We start from the raw sequence: 15,567 nt of genomic DNA, 5'->3' as shown, positions 1-15,567 counted from the left end.
GAAGCTGGAAGCATTGTGTGTGTGCATTCGTCTGTGCCTCTTGGTGTTAACTTGTAGCCAAGACTTTTCCCTTTTTAGTCCCCAAAACGTCTGGTAAAATTCCTTCACATTTAAAATTATTTATGGCGTTTGTATGCAGTATTAGTCACATATTACCCCAAAATGTGGTTGCTTAAACCAGCAAGGACTTATTTTCCCGGAGGCATGGGTTAGGGATGGTGGTGCAGCATCGTGGGGTGAGTCTAGCTTGGGGCTCTCACAGGCCATAGTCGTCTCGAGTCTAGTCCACGGGGAGATCTGCTCCCAAGCTCACACACTCACATGGCTGCTGGAAGCCTTCAGAAGATCCTCTGAAAAGAGACTCCCGTGGCTATTGGTCTCAGAGCCTCATTAGCTATTGGCTGAAGTTATCATTTCTTTGGGAATGTGTGGTTGTCCATAACAGGGTAGATAGAGGAGGGGAGAGGGAGGGAGAAAGGAAGAGAAGAGAGAAGAAGCAGGAGGGAGAGGGAGGGAAAGAGGAGGAGAGAGTAGGGAGAGGGGAAGGGAGAGGAGAGGAAAGGGAAGGGAAATAAAGAAAGGGAGGGGGAATAGAGAGATTCACAAGGAGAGAAAAGGACAGGGCAAGGAAGGTGGTAGTCTTTCTGTAATGTAATCTCAGTAGTAACAAGGTCATGTTACTTTTGCAATCTTCCTTTTGTTAGAAGTGAACAAGAGGCCTAGCCCCCTTTCAAGGGGTCAGTCAGTATTACACAGAAGCATTGATATCAGAAAAATGAAGTACGGGGGGCCATTTTAGAGACTTCCAACAGCAGCTGGGGTCTCCAAGCACCACCAAAAAAGTGACGGTCATTTGCAGATACGGTTCAGGATTTTCTGGCACAAGAGATACTGAGTTTCAGCTCTTACAGCTCTATAGTGACAAAGGTCGTATATTAAATATCTAAGTATATTTTACACTTCCCAGATTGACAGCTGCTTAATAATGAAGCACTGATTGAATTTGGGGTAACGCTGCCATCTTCTTCCCTGTCAAGTCCAATGAAGGGATTCTGAAGGACAGTGCCACCTTGGACACATGCCTCTCGGGTTATAGGTTCTGGATTTTACTGTCTTACATCTTTTTAGTAGTTTTGAGCATATGCTTCCTAGTTCCCATTTTTAAGCAACTATCCATCATCCTGATTGAAAACACAATTTTAAAAGTATTATGCCTCTGAAAAATAAATGAAAAGTGCCACTAAAACTTGCAAAACAAAACAGACATATTTTTTCAGCATTTCTGTGTTACTGAAAAATGCTCTATGGCAGGAAATAGAACCAAATATAGTTATATGTTTGCCAACTGAATGTTTGAACGAGCACAATTTTGTCAGGAACCTGAGCTGATTTGTGAGTGCTGATGAAATTGAATACAGTAAAAAAAAGTAAAAAATGCATGTGGGCTTGACACTGAAGCCATGACTTATAACTGGGAGAATGGATGAATTGAACCTTGTCAAAATTAAAACTTCTGCCCTATGAAAGCTCCTATGAAGACAGTGAAAAGACAGGCTACAGAGTGGGAACAAATATTTGCAAACCATGTGTGTACAAGGGACTAGTATCGGGACGCCTGGTTGTCTCAGCGGGATAAAGCCTCTGCCTTCCGCTCAGGTCATGATCCCAGAGTCCTGGGCTTAAGCCCCGCATCGGGCTTTCTGCTCAGCAGGGAGCCTTCTTCCCCCCCACCTCTCTCTGCCTCCCTCTCTGCCTACTTATGATCTGTGTCTGTCAAATCAATAAATAAAAAATCTTAAAAAAAAAACCAGCAAACCACAAAGGACTAGTATCTAGACTACATAAAGAGTTCCAAAAACGCAACATGCTGTATAGCAGAACAAAAACAATAGCACCAACCAGCCAAACCAAAACCAACAATTCAACTAGAAAACAGGGAAAAGTTCTGAGCAGACATTTCACTCAAGAGGATATACAGATGGCACATAAACCCATGAAAAGATGTTTCATATCAATAGTCATAGGGGAGCCCAACTTTAAAACCACAGTGCCGTATCACTGCATACCAGGATGGCTGAGACAAAATGGGAGCACCAAATCTTCCTGAGGATGCAGAGAACTCCAATACCTCATTCGTTGACGGCGAGAGTACAAGGTGGTTTTGCCCTCTGGAAAGCAGTCTGGCTAGCTCCAGGACCTAGCTGTTGCATTCCTGGCCATTTATTCCAGAAGAAGGAAAACCGACAGTCACACAAAGTCTGTATAATCCTGATTATTCATAGAAGCTTTATTTCATAGTAGCTAAAAACTGAAACAGCCCAGATTTTTTTTTTTTTTTTAAACCAGGTGAATGGTTAACTGTGGTACATTGTACCATGGAATCCTACTCAGCAATTAAAAAAAAAAAAAAAAAAAAGAATGAATTGCGGCTATGTGCAACGACCTAGTTCTGTCTTTAGGAAATAATGCTGAGTGAAAGAAGCCAATCCCCAAAGACTATGGTCATTTTTTAAATGTCAGAATTTTAGAAATAGAGAATGGGCTCGTGGTTCCCAGGGCTTGAGAATAAGGTGGGGGAGTGAGGAGGGAGATGAGTATGGTTATAAAAGAGCAACATGAGGGTTCCCTTTGATGGTAGAAATGTGCTATATCTTGACTTTTTCAGTGTCAATATTCCGGTTGTAATATTGCATGATAGATTTTTTTTTAATGAATGACAGCTTTATTTTTTACACTTAAAGGCTGATGAAAAACCATTGCTAATCCTATTAAAATCCAACATCTCAATTGGGAAGGATAACTATATTTACTCATTAAGTATCATTTAAGTTTTCTACAACACAAATTGGAAGCATCCACCATGCATATGTAGTTTCAGTACAATGGATTCAGGACCAAGTGTACATGTTACAGGCATCAGGGCTAGATTACAAATTGTTTCCTCCTCCTCCTCTTCCAACTCCTCCTTTTTCTCCTTTTTTATCTTCTTCTTTGTCTTTGTCTTCTTCGTCCTTGTCGTCTTCATATTCTTTGTCTCTGTCTCCCTCTCCCCCTCCCGCCTCTGCTGCTGCTCCTCGTCCTTCTTCCTTTTCTTTTCAATGCATTTGATGATTCATTGGCAATATTTGGTGATGGCCACCATCTTAGTAGTACTCATGTTTTGGGCCCCAATTAATGATGGATTAATCAGAACATTCTGAACTGCGATCTTGTAGGTATTGATGCCTTTATAGTTGGGGACTGTGACGTGGGCATCTGTACTGTAAACCTTTGCCCTGTGAGGGACATTGGAGGCCCTCCTTCAGTTGACGCAGTTATGGTTTTGGGGTTGGTGTGCCAGGTGTGGGAGTACTTGGTCTGCTAGTAACTCAGCCAACACTTAACCACAGAGCTGTTATTCTTCCCATAGAAGTAGATGCCTTTTTTTGGGTAAAGATTTAAGTCTATAATTTGGAGCAGTCAAGCATTATATATCAGGTGTTAACCTAGGGCCTGAATATGGTTCGATTAATGGCAAAGGAGTTTGATTTCTTTTCCTTGCAATAGCTAATAAAAAGTCTCTTGGGGGAGGAGATTTAAAAGACCGATGAGCACGACCCTGGAGAGTCAATCACATATCATCAGCATCCACAGTAGCTTTCTTAGCATGGCTTGAATAAATTTTTGCATCATCTAGAATTGTGGTCACATATCAGAAAGCAGACTCCAACATCTGATTTATAACTCTCGGCTCCTGTTCTGTAATCCCTGTATCTTTCAGGATTTGTACTGTCGTCTGTGCCTCTTTTGGCATGCTCTTGGGAGAAGCCATCTTGCCAGACTCCACGGTCAGACTTTGCAAGCTCAACCACCCACATTAATGTATTTCAGTCCTGCTCTTGATGCAGGTCCTTTGCCTAGACTGGTTTTCCAACCCCTGGTGTTCTTGGAAGCAGGATATTTGGAAGCAACATGATCCTCACTCTTGCATGATAGTTTTTGTTTGTTTGTTTTTTAAGATTTGTTTATTTTAGGGAGGATGGGGGAGGGAGTGAGAGCAAGCAAGCAAGTAAGCGGTGGGGAGGGGTTGAGAGGGAATGGGAGAAAATCTTAAGCAGATTCTGCGCTCAGCCTGGAGCCTGACTTGGGACTTGATCTCACACCTGAGATCATGACCTGAGCCTAAACCAAGAGTCAGATGCTTAACAGACTGAGCCCCACCCAGTATGCCCCTTGTGCACAAATTCATCATTGGGGAAGCTGAGTAAAAGATACATAGAATCTGAGTGAAATAAGTCAATCAGCGAAAGATAATTATCATATGATCTCTCCGATATGAGGAATTTGAGAGACAAGTCAGGGGTTGTAGGGGGGAGGGAAGGAAAAAATGAAACAAGATGGGATTGGGAGGGAGACAAACCCTAAGAGACTCTTAAATCTAATGAAACAAAGGGAGGGTTGCTGGGGTGTGGGGGTGGGGGGGAGGAGAGGGTGGTAGGGTTATGGACACTGGGGAGGGTATGTGCTATGGTGAGTGCTGTGAAATGTGTAAGCCTGATGATTCACAGACCTGTACCCCTGGGCCAAATAATACATTGTATGTTAATAAAAATAAAGATACATAGCATCTATTATTTGTTAGAATTGGTGTAAATCCATAATTATCTCAAAATAGTTTAATTAAAAGAATTAACACCGATGCTTAAAGTGGTAAGCTGGGTTCTTGGAGTCCTTCTGGGCAGGGATCAGCAGCCCCTTTTCTGAAGTAGTGTGCTCTGCTCAAGGCTTCTTGTACTGCTGAGTTTTCTGATAATATCAAGCTACCAATTCTTATAACTCCTCTCTACTCTCAAAATATTCTTCACTCTAAACTTCAATGGACCAAAAAAATCAGATTCCCTGACAGAAGAAGGTTCTTCTGGCTTTTGCATTGACTCATTCATTCAGTAAATACTTATGAAGTGTTTACCGCATGCCAAGGATCAAGGCAGGTGCTGCAAATAAGATACCGAAAAATATCAACCTGACCTCTGCCCTCGTGATGCTTACCTTCTAGTGGAGGAGACCAGCATGAATGGTCACACAAAATGTAACTGCCCTGAAGAAGCGTATCTGAGAGCTTCCGGCGGGGTCTGGAAATATGGTTTGAGCTGAGCTGTGGAGAGTAAACTAGGTGGAGCAGGGAGAAGAGGAAACAGTGTAGGCAAAGGCCCTGAGGTAGAAAGGCTTACAACAGGTTAGGAATATTTGAAAACAGACCTATGTGTCTGGAGCCTGAGCAGCAGGAAGGCCAGTGGCAGGAGATGAGGCTGAAGAGGCCACGGGGCCCTGTCCCTCATGGTGCTTGGGGCCACGTAATAGAATATAGTCGTTACTTTAGGAAGATCAGGTTAAGACAGGACACAGAGTGGAGAATAGATCTGAAGAGGGAAGAAATAGAAGCAGGGTTAGAAAAGCTTATACATATCATGCAAATGGATGATAGGAAGCTCTTCCCTTTTTGTTGATTGAAATCTAACAGAACGGCAAAGTACATTGGCTTTAATATATGAAAGGGTGTTAGACTTGCTTTTGATTTTCATCCTAATTTGAGACTCTGGGATTTTTTTCCATATGCAGTCATGTAGTCTATGAATAACGAGAGCATTATTACTTCCTTTTCAATCCTAATGTCTAATATGTCTTTTTCTTACCCCATGGCCAAGGCTTGAGCATCCAGTAAAACTGGGGAGATTTAGGGGAAAGCATTTATATTTACCATGGATTGTGATGTGAGACCATGTTTTGGATGCTTGTTATCAGATTAAGGAACTTTCCCTTCTATTCTTAGCTTGTTGAAAGTTTTATTGCAGATAGAGGCACCTTGGTGGCTCTTGGTGGTTCGGCAGCTGCCTTCCGGCCCAGGTCGTGATCCCGGGGTGCTGGGATTGAGCCCCATGTCAGGCTCCCTGCTCAGCAGAGAGCCTACTTCTCCCTCTCCCTCTGCCTGCTGCTCTGCCTACTTTCGCCCTCTCCCTATCTGTCAAATAAATAAATAATAACTTTTAAAAAAAGAAGTTTTATCGTGGATATCCTTGGCATCTCTTGGGATTGTTGCATGATTTTTATCTTTCAGTCTGTTAATATGATGAGTTATACTGATTAATTTTCTAATACTAAACTGATCTTGTATTCCTGGAATGAACCCACTGTGGTCATGATCTATTACTCATTTCATGTATCCCTGGATTTGGTTTGCTAATATAATGTGTAGGCTTTTTATATCTCTGTTTATGAGAGAGATTGGCCTGGAAGTTTCTTTTCTTGTGATATCCTTGTAAGGTCTTGGCGTGACAGTTATCCTAGGCTTGTCAAATGAGCTGGGACGTATTTCTTCTGCATTCTTTGAAAGAATTTGTGTAAAGGTGGTATTCCCTTGAAACCTTTTCTACATATAAAAATGCAAAAGCTTCTTTTAGAATTTTGTCCCAGGAAGGCGTTCTGTCTAGAAACTGTGTCACTTTGTCGATCACCTCAGAAGTTGCTCTGTATTTCTCTGGGTTAACCGCTGTCTGTGGTTAAGAAGCACATGATGGAGGTGTTAGAAACATCTAGAATAGATGTTAGATCTGAATAGAATAGATCTGAAATGGGATACCCAGTAAATATACCCTCTTCTCCCCTTCCATATTCTCTCCTTGCCACAGAAGTACCGAGGTCCCGTGGCCTGTGGTGGGTACCAACTTGAAGCCACTACTCCGGTTCTCAGAGCCCAGTGTCCACCTGCTTGAGTCAGAATTATGGCCTCTGGTCTGTGAGGCCTCAGTGGCCCATGGTCTATGAGACCTTCCTGTGTTCTCTTGTTCCAGAGGTCTTTCCCAGAGTGCTGCTCTGTAGGCCTGCTAACACCAGCTCTGTCTTCCTGCTGGATGTGGTGGAAGGCAGGGGCAGCCCAGGTGGGGCCAGCAGTGGGGGTGGGGAGGTTGGAAGAAGCCATGTTTTTTGGATCCCTTTTATAAAGGAGGCATTTGTTATGCCCAAGTTTTCGCGTCTGAGAGACTACTCAGGAGCCAATACTGATGCAATCACACGAGGGTTTATTTAATAAGCTTAAGCTTGGGCCCAAGTATACCGGACACAGCAGAGTAGGGACTTGGACCCCGGATCAGATTACAGTCAGAGTTTTTAAAGGCAAAGTAGGGGTGGACTCAGGGTAGGTGAGGGCAAAGGGGATTAGGGATGATGTAAATCTCTAAGGAATTTTGGAAGCAAGGTCTCCAGGACCTTGAGGGGCTAACTATTGTTGGGAGAAAGGTTATTTATTACCAGTAATAAAAATCTTCTCGTGAGACCCTTTAGATGTGTATCAGTGGGTCATATGCTTGGGAATGATTGCTGACACTATCTTGGAAGTGTAGAGATAAAGCTTTCTAAAGGAATTATTAAGGTACACTTACAGGATCCTGTGGACCTGTTAGAGTAGGGGTTGGGTCAGGCAAGGATTGTCCTTAGCAAAACCTCAAGGTGAGGGCAGTTGAGTCCCCAGGGGAGAGCCACTCCGTCTGTTTCAAGGGCTTATCAGTAGGTAAGGAATTTTAATGATTTTCTTCTGCCTCTGTTTCCCACATCATTCCTCCCTGAACAATTTTGACCCTTAAACCTTTAAGGTTGTTGAAGGTGGAAGCTCTCATCTTCTGTAACTTCTTCCTGCTGAATAGGGGTGTAGAGTTGCCCCTACCTACTCAACACTGGTCAGTTGGGGACTATGTAGGGGAGTTATGAAAGACAAAGGCAGCTGAGGCCAGGGGAGACTGCTCAGGTGATCTTCCCAAGTGGAAAGGATCCTCTGTGCAAGTTATGACAGCGAGGGAGTTGAAGTCAGCTGAGGAGACATGGGAGAAAACAGCAAAACATGATGAGTGTAACAAAAAGAAAATGAAGCTCAAATAAGTTCTTTTGCTATTTGACAAAAACCCTTTTCCAGTCCAGGGGTTTAAATCAATCATTAAAGGAGAGAGGGACTGTTTAAAGTGCTAAACCTGAGTAGGTCAGAACCCAAGAAATATTTTCTGATAATCTGGAACATCAAGATGGCTGCACTTATTTCAGGGCTAGACTCTAGGTGGGTACAACCTTGTTTTTCTTGGCCTCCACACATTCACCTCTTAAACTCTCCCCAGGAACTGAGCAGCCTGTCCTGAGCCCCTTAATCCGTCTGACGCCTTTTCCTGACACTTGAGAGCCGTCAATCCTTGTAGTCACTTAGGCTGTTTGAGCTACTTAGAGCCCAATACCTCCTCTTCCTGTTCCCACCCTGCACCCTGCACCCCGGAGGATATGCTGAGGAGAGAAATTTGCAAAATAACATTATTTCTAAAGCCCCCATCCCCTTCCTTTGCTCTCTCTCCTGCGGCTGGTAACATAGCAACTGAGGGAACTGCCTGGACTCAGGTTGCCCTGCATTGCCTCTCTCTCCTCCCTCCCTCCCCACCACCCAGCTCTTAGACTTGTTCTGTGAAGACGCCCCTATGTTTCCCCCTGGTGCTCCTGGAGGGTGCGTTGCCTGTCCCGGTGGGAGATTAGCGGCTCCGCATGCAGAAAGCGGGAATTGATCTTTGTCCTCTGAGCTCCATGAGCCCCAGGTGCCCTGGTGCTGCTCAGATGCCCAGAGCAGAGTTTGTGGGGGGCCTGAGAATGGTGGGATGGCCCTTAATGTAGAGGGCTGTGGGCTGGGGAGAGGAACAAGTGCGGGAGGCCACGGGGCAGAGGAGAAGGGAATAGCTCACGTTTCACTGGGGGCCCGTCATGTTACAGATACTTGCATTTGGTCTTCAACAGGACCCAGTGGGAGGGGATCTGTTACTCTGGTTTTACACATGAAGAAACTGAGGTTCAAGGGAATTAATTGAATTGCCCAGAGTCATAAAAATAAGTGATGGCGGTTCTAAGTCACACTGTCTGCCTGCCTGCCCATGGGATGGGAAAATGAATATGAACACATGGGAGGGTAGAGTCCAGAGTACGGGGCCTTGTGTGCAGAAGCCAGTGCAGTGCCCAGGGATGCTGGGCAGGACGCCTGAAACAGACACCATGTACGTGGACCAGGCAGGCGTTGTGGAGGTCAGAGAAAGACTGGGGCTCCACAGGTGTGTATGTGCCCAGGACTCACCTGGCCTATTGGATCTTAGTCTTATGTTGGTCCTGGTCCAAGTTCTGGTCCCTTTGCTGCCCCTTCAGTCCAATCAGAGACTGAGTCCTGGCCAATGTCCTAAACCTGTGTCTAGTCCTCTATCCCTCCAGCCCCATGGCCATTACCCTGGTCCAGACATCATCATCTCCTTCTCAGTGGTGGACATGGTGCCCCCTGACTCTTATGTCTCTCCTTTGGACCTGTTCTTCTCCTGGCACTCAGGAATCGTCCAGAAAGAACATCACGTGACTCCTTACAAAGCCTCAGGCCAAAGCCCCAGCTCCTCAGTAAGACTCATCCCTCTCTGGTCCCTGTTGACCTCTCCAGTTGCCTTTGGACACTTTTCCCCTCCCCTGACCATGTTCCAGCAGCCGGGCCATTCCGGAGTGACCCCGGCTCTTCTCGTCTCCACGCAGGTGCCTCCTTCCCAGCTGCCAGTCAGGCTCTCTCCTTCTCTCACGACTTCACGATTTGATTTCTCCATGATGCCTTCCCTCACGTCTTCCATCTGATTGCCGCCTCCGAGTCCCTCCCTAGGGCTGCTCTGACTAATTACCACAGACTCGGCGGCTTAAAACGTGAAAACTCATTATGTCCCGAACGTGGAGGTCAGAAGTCTACGGTGGGGCAGCAGGGCTGCATTTCTTCCGTCCCCGGGGAGGGTCTCTTCCCTTGCCTCCTGCAGTCTGTAGAGGCCACTTGGATTCCTTGTGGTGGCCCCTTCCTCCGTGTTGGAGACCAGCTGCGCGGCGTCTGCTGGCACCTCTCTGTCTCTGACTCTTCTGCTTTCCTCGGTCACTTATGCAGCCTTCTGATTGCACTGGGTCCTCCTCCCCGGCCCAGGACACTCTGCCCACTCATGACTTCATCCCGTCTTCAGAGTCATGTTCGTCATGTCAAGTTTTGGGAATGAGGGCATGGACATCTCTTGAGGGCCACTGTTCTGTGTACCACACTCTTCTGGGTGTCCCCCAGACCCTGGCCTGCCGCGGTCCGGCCTTCCTCACCGTATTCTGCAGCTTAGCCATCCCTGCCTCTGTTTCACTCCCCAGCCTCCTAGGTCCGTCCACGGTGGAGACGATGCTTTGCTTTACTTCCTGTCTTCAGAACACAGATCCAGCGCCTGGTACTTGTTCATTGAACAGAACCCCTCTCTCCCTGGCTCTTGTCTGCCAGTCTTGCTCTCCAGCTGCCCCCGGTGTTGAGAACCCTGGGGGCAGTTCCACGCATCGGTCAGACCTGAGGACCAGAGCAAGCCATCCCCATACCCCAGCACCGCCGGATCCTAGCTGCATGACCTGCGACAGGATTCTCGGCCTCTGAGCCTTCGTTTCGTCACCCTCAAGGTGGAGAGAATTTTAAGATCTTCTGTCAGTCGGGATCTAGGAAGGAAACCCCAAGCCATAGTGGGTACTTCAGACAGAGAGGTGTTTAATTTTTTAAAAGATTTTATTTATTTATTTGACGGAGAGTGTGTGAAAGAGAACACAAGCAGGGGGAGTGGCAGGCAGAGGGAGAAGCAGGCTCCCTGCTGAGCCGAGAGCCCAATGTGGGGCTCGATCCCAGGACCCCGGGATCATGACCTGAGCCAAAGACAGACGCTTAACCGACTGAGCCACCCAGGCACCCCAGACAGGGAGTTACACAAGTGTTGGGAGGATGACAGAGCAAACGTGGGACATCGAGGTGGCCAGGAATTGCAGGAACCATCTCTCACATGCGACGCTGTGGGCACACAAGAGAACGGGCATGTGGAGGTGGGACCCTGCTGGGCGATGCGGAGCCCTCTGAAGACGGAGGCCGCAGATGGTACTGCTTCTGCAGGGGCTGATGGGAGATGTTACTGCGTCTCCTTCCCTCTTCCACCTTGCTGCTCTCTGCAGAGAGCCTCCGCAGGTCGGACTGAGCCAAGGCTGGCAAGGGAATCCCTAGTGCAGCATGTAGAATCCATGCCCTGGCATCACAGAGCCCCTTCTTGCACTGTGGCGTTGGAGCTGAAGGCCTGGAGGTGAATAACTAGCCTTTTTCCTTTGGGATGTGATCTCCTTCACCTGTAAAATGGATACTGTGATAGGGCTTACCTCAGGGTGTGCCAGGAGGAATCAGTGAGTCCACACATGGTGCCGGGAGATTATTTGCCCTTGTCCCTTGCCCTTGCTGCCTCCTGCGGGTGTGACAGACAGGACATCTCGGAATCGGAGCTTCAAACTGGCCAAGGCCTAAGTTCCTTCCACCCAATTCTCCAGAGCCTATCTGCTGGGCGGGGGTGGGGCAGGGGAGGCAGACCATGCCTGTTCACGGATGTTCCAGAATGAGATACTTCTGCAGTGTGGCCTCTGATTCCGAAGGCTTGGGACCCTGGCTCTCCAAGGCCAACCCCCCAACCCCAGGGGAGATAGACTCCTGATTCATACTTTCTTAGGACCCTTGATTAGCTGGCCAGAAAGAAAGGCTCTTCTAGAATGATTACTCTGTTCTTAATTTTGGGAAGTGGCCCAAAGAAGAGTGATTTCAAAAATACCGAGGCGCTGGGGGAGAAAGAGGAGCAAGGAGCAGACAGAGTGTTACAGATCATGAACTCCCGCCTGGTGTTGAGTCGTTACTGAATTATGCATTTTTTTAAAATGACTTCATTGGTGGCACCACGACTGTGTTAAGTAGACCGAGGCTGAGCTCTTAAATGTATCTGCTTGTGGAAATGTTGGCAGGAGTGTACTCTGACATTACTGGGGCTCCTCTTTATCCTGACATGGGAAAGGGAGCGCATTTAATAGAATCTTTGTGTCTCTCTATGGGTTGGGGGGAGTGCAAAACGAGGGCACCCGCTAGGTTTCCCACCAATTGCTGGTTGGGAGGTTGGAGACGGTAGTCTACGCAGTGCACTTGGGATGTGCTGGGACTGTTCTGGGATTCCTGACTCTACTACCTCATGGGATGCTCATGGCAAACCCACGTGCAGGAGGCATGGTTATCTGTGTCTATATCTATAATGGGGTTATCGTCCCCATTTTACAGACGAGGAAACCGAATCACAGAGAAGTTAAATAACTTGCCCTGGTTTTCCTAATCTCTTACCTTGGGTTTCTCCACAAATGGGCCCTGAGATAATGGTTTGCAAGTCATTTATTTGGAAATTGAAGAGAACAGTGGTAAAGGGGAGGGGCAGTGAGGCAGGAAAGGAAGGCAGGCTTCTCCTAGAGGGTGCATGAATGAGCTGGTCGTTCTGGGGAGCCTCTGATGCTCAGGTCCACTAGAGATCCTTTAAAAGACCAAGTAAAGCAGGCCCGTTGTCCCACCAAGGGTTAAGGAAACTTGGCTGTTGTCTGTCCACGAGCTCCTGTTTCCTATTGGGAAAGAGTTGTTGCAGGGAATGGTAATACCCTGGCATGCCCAGTCTGCCCCACAGTGGGTCCAGCAAACCCTGGCAGCTGTAGGATGCTTCTAGGCTGGGGCATGTCGATGCTGGGGTTAGGAAGTCACTTGTGCATGGCAATATTATCCACTGAAACTACAAGTCACCCCGAGGTAAGTCAAGAGAGCATGGCCTGGGTGCCCCCACAATCTGCTGCAGGTGGGGTAGAGAAGGTAGCTCAGCCATAGGGAGAAGTTGCTTAGAATCCTAAGAACTAGAAATGTTTATGCCAGAAAAGGGAAGAATAAGTGCTCCTAGGTGGTCCATGTCCTCAAATCCCACACTGGGGAGGGAAAACCTGCCGGGATGCTCTGACTCCACGATCCAGCTCACCCTAGAGCACGCCCCGTGATGGGGTCTGGGGACCCAGGCACACATGGCTTGGTGTTTGCTCTCGAGAAAGATCCACCAGCAAGTCATCTCCATGTACCGTACAAGTTCTGGGATGAACTTGTGCGCAGGGAGCCCCGAGGGGCTTGTCCACTCCAGAGGATGCTGTTGGTGTGCCCCATGCAACGTCTCCCTCCCCTGCCTGGTGCACCCAGCCCCTGGCTGCCAGGAGTGTGGCTGCTGAAGGCTCCCACCTGCCCCCTCTACTAGCTTGAAGATCGATTGTTCCCCTGCGAATTCAGGTTCTTCCTAGAGCCTCAGAACGTGACCATGTTTGGAAATGAGGGTCTTTGCAGATGTAATGTATTCAGTTAAAGTGAGGTCATACTGGGGAGGGGTGGGAGCTCATCCAGTATGATTGGTGTCCTTATGGCAAGAGGGAAATGTGCACATAGAGACGTAGACACACAGGGGAGAAGCCACGTGAAGACAGAGGCGTGACACTTCTGTAATCCAGGGAAGATGAACGTCTGCTGTCAAGCACCGGAGTCTAGAAGAAGAAGGAAGAACTCTTTTCCTGGAGGCTTCAGAGGAAGCATGTCCCTCTTGGCACCTAGACTTCAGACTTCTCACTTCTAGAATGGTGGGCAATAGAGTTCTGGGGCTTTAAGCCACCCGGTTTGTAGTACGTGGTTAGAGGAGCCCAAGGAATCTACTGCAGTCTTCCCGGGGTAAGTGTCCTCAGCCACATGGACGCTGCTTGGCTGAGGGGCTGGGCCTGTACCCTAGAGTAGCCTAGAGCCAATTAATGACACAGGGGTGCAAATGGCTGACCTCATCTCCATGGGGACAAGGGAGGTGGTGCACTCTGTGCTCCAGAGCTCCCCTGGGGTTAGGCTGCTGGAGTCTGCCACCTGAACCACACCCGTGTTTGGCTTCCTGACCTTTCCCCTACCATTCCTCCTTCTCGAAATTACCCCAGTCAGGCACTTGCCCAGAATGCTTGTCTCAAGCTTGTTTGTCAGGACTCTGGGCTAAGACCCAGCCTTGAGGTGAGAGCCGGAAGGGCATCCCAGAGATAGAGCTGACCCTTGAAGGACAAGAAAAAGCACGGCCCCTAGAGAAGGGAAGGTGTGAGAGACTCTTCCAGAGAAGCTCGGTGTGTCTGTTACATCCTTTCAGGAGCTCACTTCTTCCATCCCCGAGTCATGATTTTGATTCATCCCAAGGTGGATGTCTGTCTGAGTAATTTTTTCTCTAAGGAAGGGCAAGTAGACATTGTATTTACTGCAGGTTTCAGAGTCTGAAAGTGTCTTTCTGTTGGCTGTGCAAATGCACCACAGTTTAGCTGTGGCTGGGAAGTCCTTGGGCTGTGAAACATCCTCTTAAAACCTTGTGTGTGTGTTACATTATTAGGGCTGGGAGCCCCCCCTACCCTCTACCACCAGCACAAGGCTGCCTGGGCCCCCGATCCTGGCTTCTTGAATTACTAGTTGTTCAACATTGGGTAAGTTACTTAATCTGCATCTCTTTCTTCTTCTATTTTTTTAAAAGATTTTATTTATTAGAGAGAGAGAGAGAGAGCGCATGCACACAAACAGGGGGAGGGACAGAGAGAGAGAGGGAGAAGCAGACTCCCTGTTGAGCAGGGATCCTGATGCAGGGCTCCATCCCAGGACCCCGAGATCATGTCCTGAGCCAAAGGCAGACCCTTAACTGACTGAGTCACCCAGGCGCCCCCCACTACTTCTTTAAAAAAAAAAACCCGTGAATCATAATAGTACCTACCCCTGGCATGGCTGTGACAATTAAACCAGTAAGTCACTAAGAACAGTGACAGGTGCATCAATTTGGCAGTACATATTAGCTGGTACTGCTGTCATTTGGGATGATTATTACTGTTTTCGTCAGCTTCCCCGTTACGCCACCATGTTTCAAATCGAAATGCTGAAGTCTGGGAACTGATCGCTTCGTCTTTTTTGTTTCGACGGAGGCTGCTTTTTAGAACTCTAGGTGCTTGTGGGAACTTTTCTTGTCTTATATTTCAAAATATTAACCGGTTTGTGCTTAATTTCGAGTCTCATCATTGATTTTGCCTGAAGCCCACCGTGTTCTTCATCCTCAGCAAACTCAGATCTTCGTTTATTTCAAAGAAATGTTCTCTGGCTGTGTCTTTGATTATTGTTTGTTCCACGTATGTGATGTCTCCTCCCCAAGCACTTGTGGCTCTTAGCATGAATATCCTCTCCCCGTTCTCTGTAACATTCTCCTTCTTGCTCTCTTTCTTCTCTTCAGGGCAACCCCAACATCTTATTTTGGGAAAACTTACCAAAAATTTTGTTTTGAATAAAACATCCAATATTTATTGAACGTGGTCTCTGTGTTGGGCTGGGGCACAAAGACTGATTCTGGTCATCCCATACTGGTAAGTTAGTGCTGTGTCTGCTTGGGTCTTCTGCTCTGAGACCTCAAGGGTCCACACCAGGAGGGAGAAGGTGGGATCTCCTGTTGGCGACTCATAGTCAAGGTGGAGTCCGTGAGCATATGCCCACAGCATCTCTATAGTCCTTGGTACAGGCTTTAGATAGTTTTCTAATTAGAATTGTGAAATAGTCTTTCATTCTGAAGATGAAAACCTGGAGAGCCTTAGAGGCTGAGTGGTTTGTCCAGGGTCGCA

General features: G+C 47.4%; 1 protein-coding gene and 1 pseudogene across 13 annotated transcripts in view; one reads left to right on the top strand and one right to left on the bottom strand.

Annotated features, from left to right (window-relative positions):
• Window positions 1-15,567, top strand: part of PTPRT (protein tyrosine phosphatase receptor type T) — a 1,093,025-nt gene that overhangs the window by 459,051 nt on the left and 618,407 nt on the right. The gene's annotated exons all lie outside the window — the stretch shown is intronic.
• Window positions 3,113-9,314, bottom strand: LOC123927098 (annotated as a pseudogene).

The sequence above is a fragment of the Meles meles genome, chromosome 16 (assembly GCF_922984935.1).
Source record: "Meles meles chromosome 16, mMelMel3.1 paternal haplotype, whole genome shotgun sequence".
Lineage (NCBI taxonomy): Eukaryota > Metazoa > Chordata > Mammalia > Carnivora > Mustelidae > Meles > Meles meles.
Note: the sequence above shows the minus strand (reverse complement) of the source record. Positions and strands in the feature narration are given on the sequence as shown.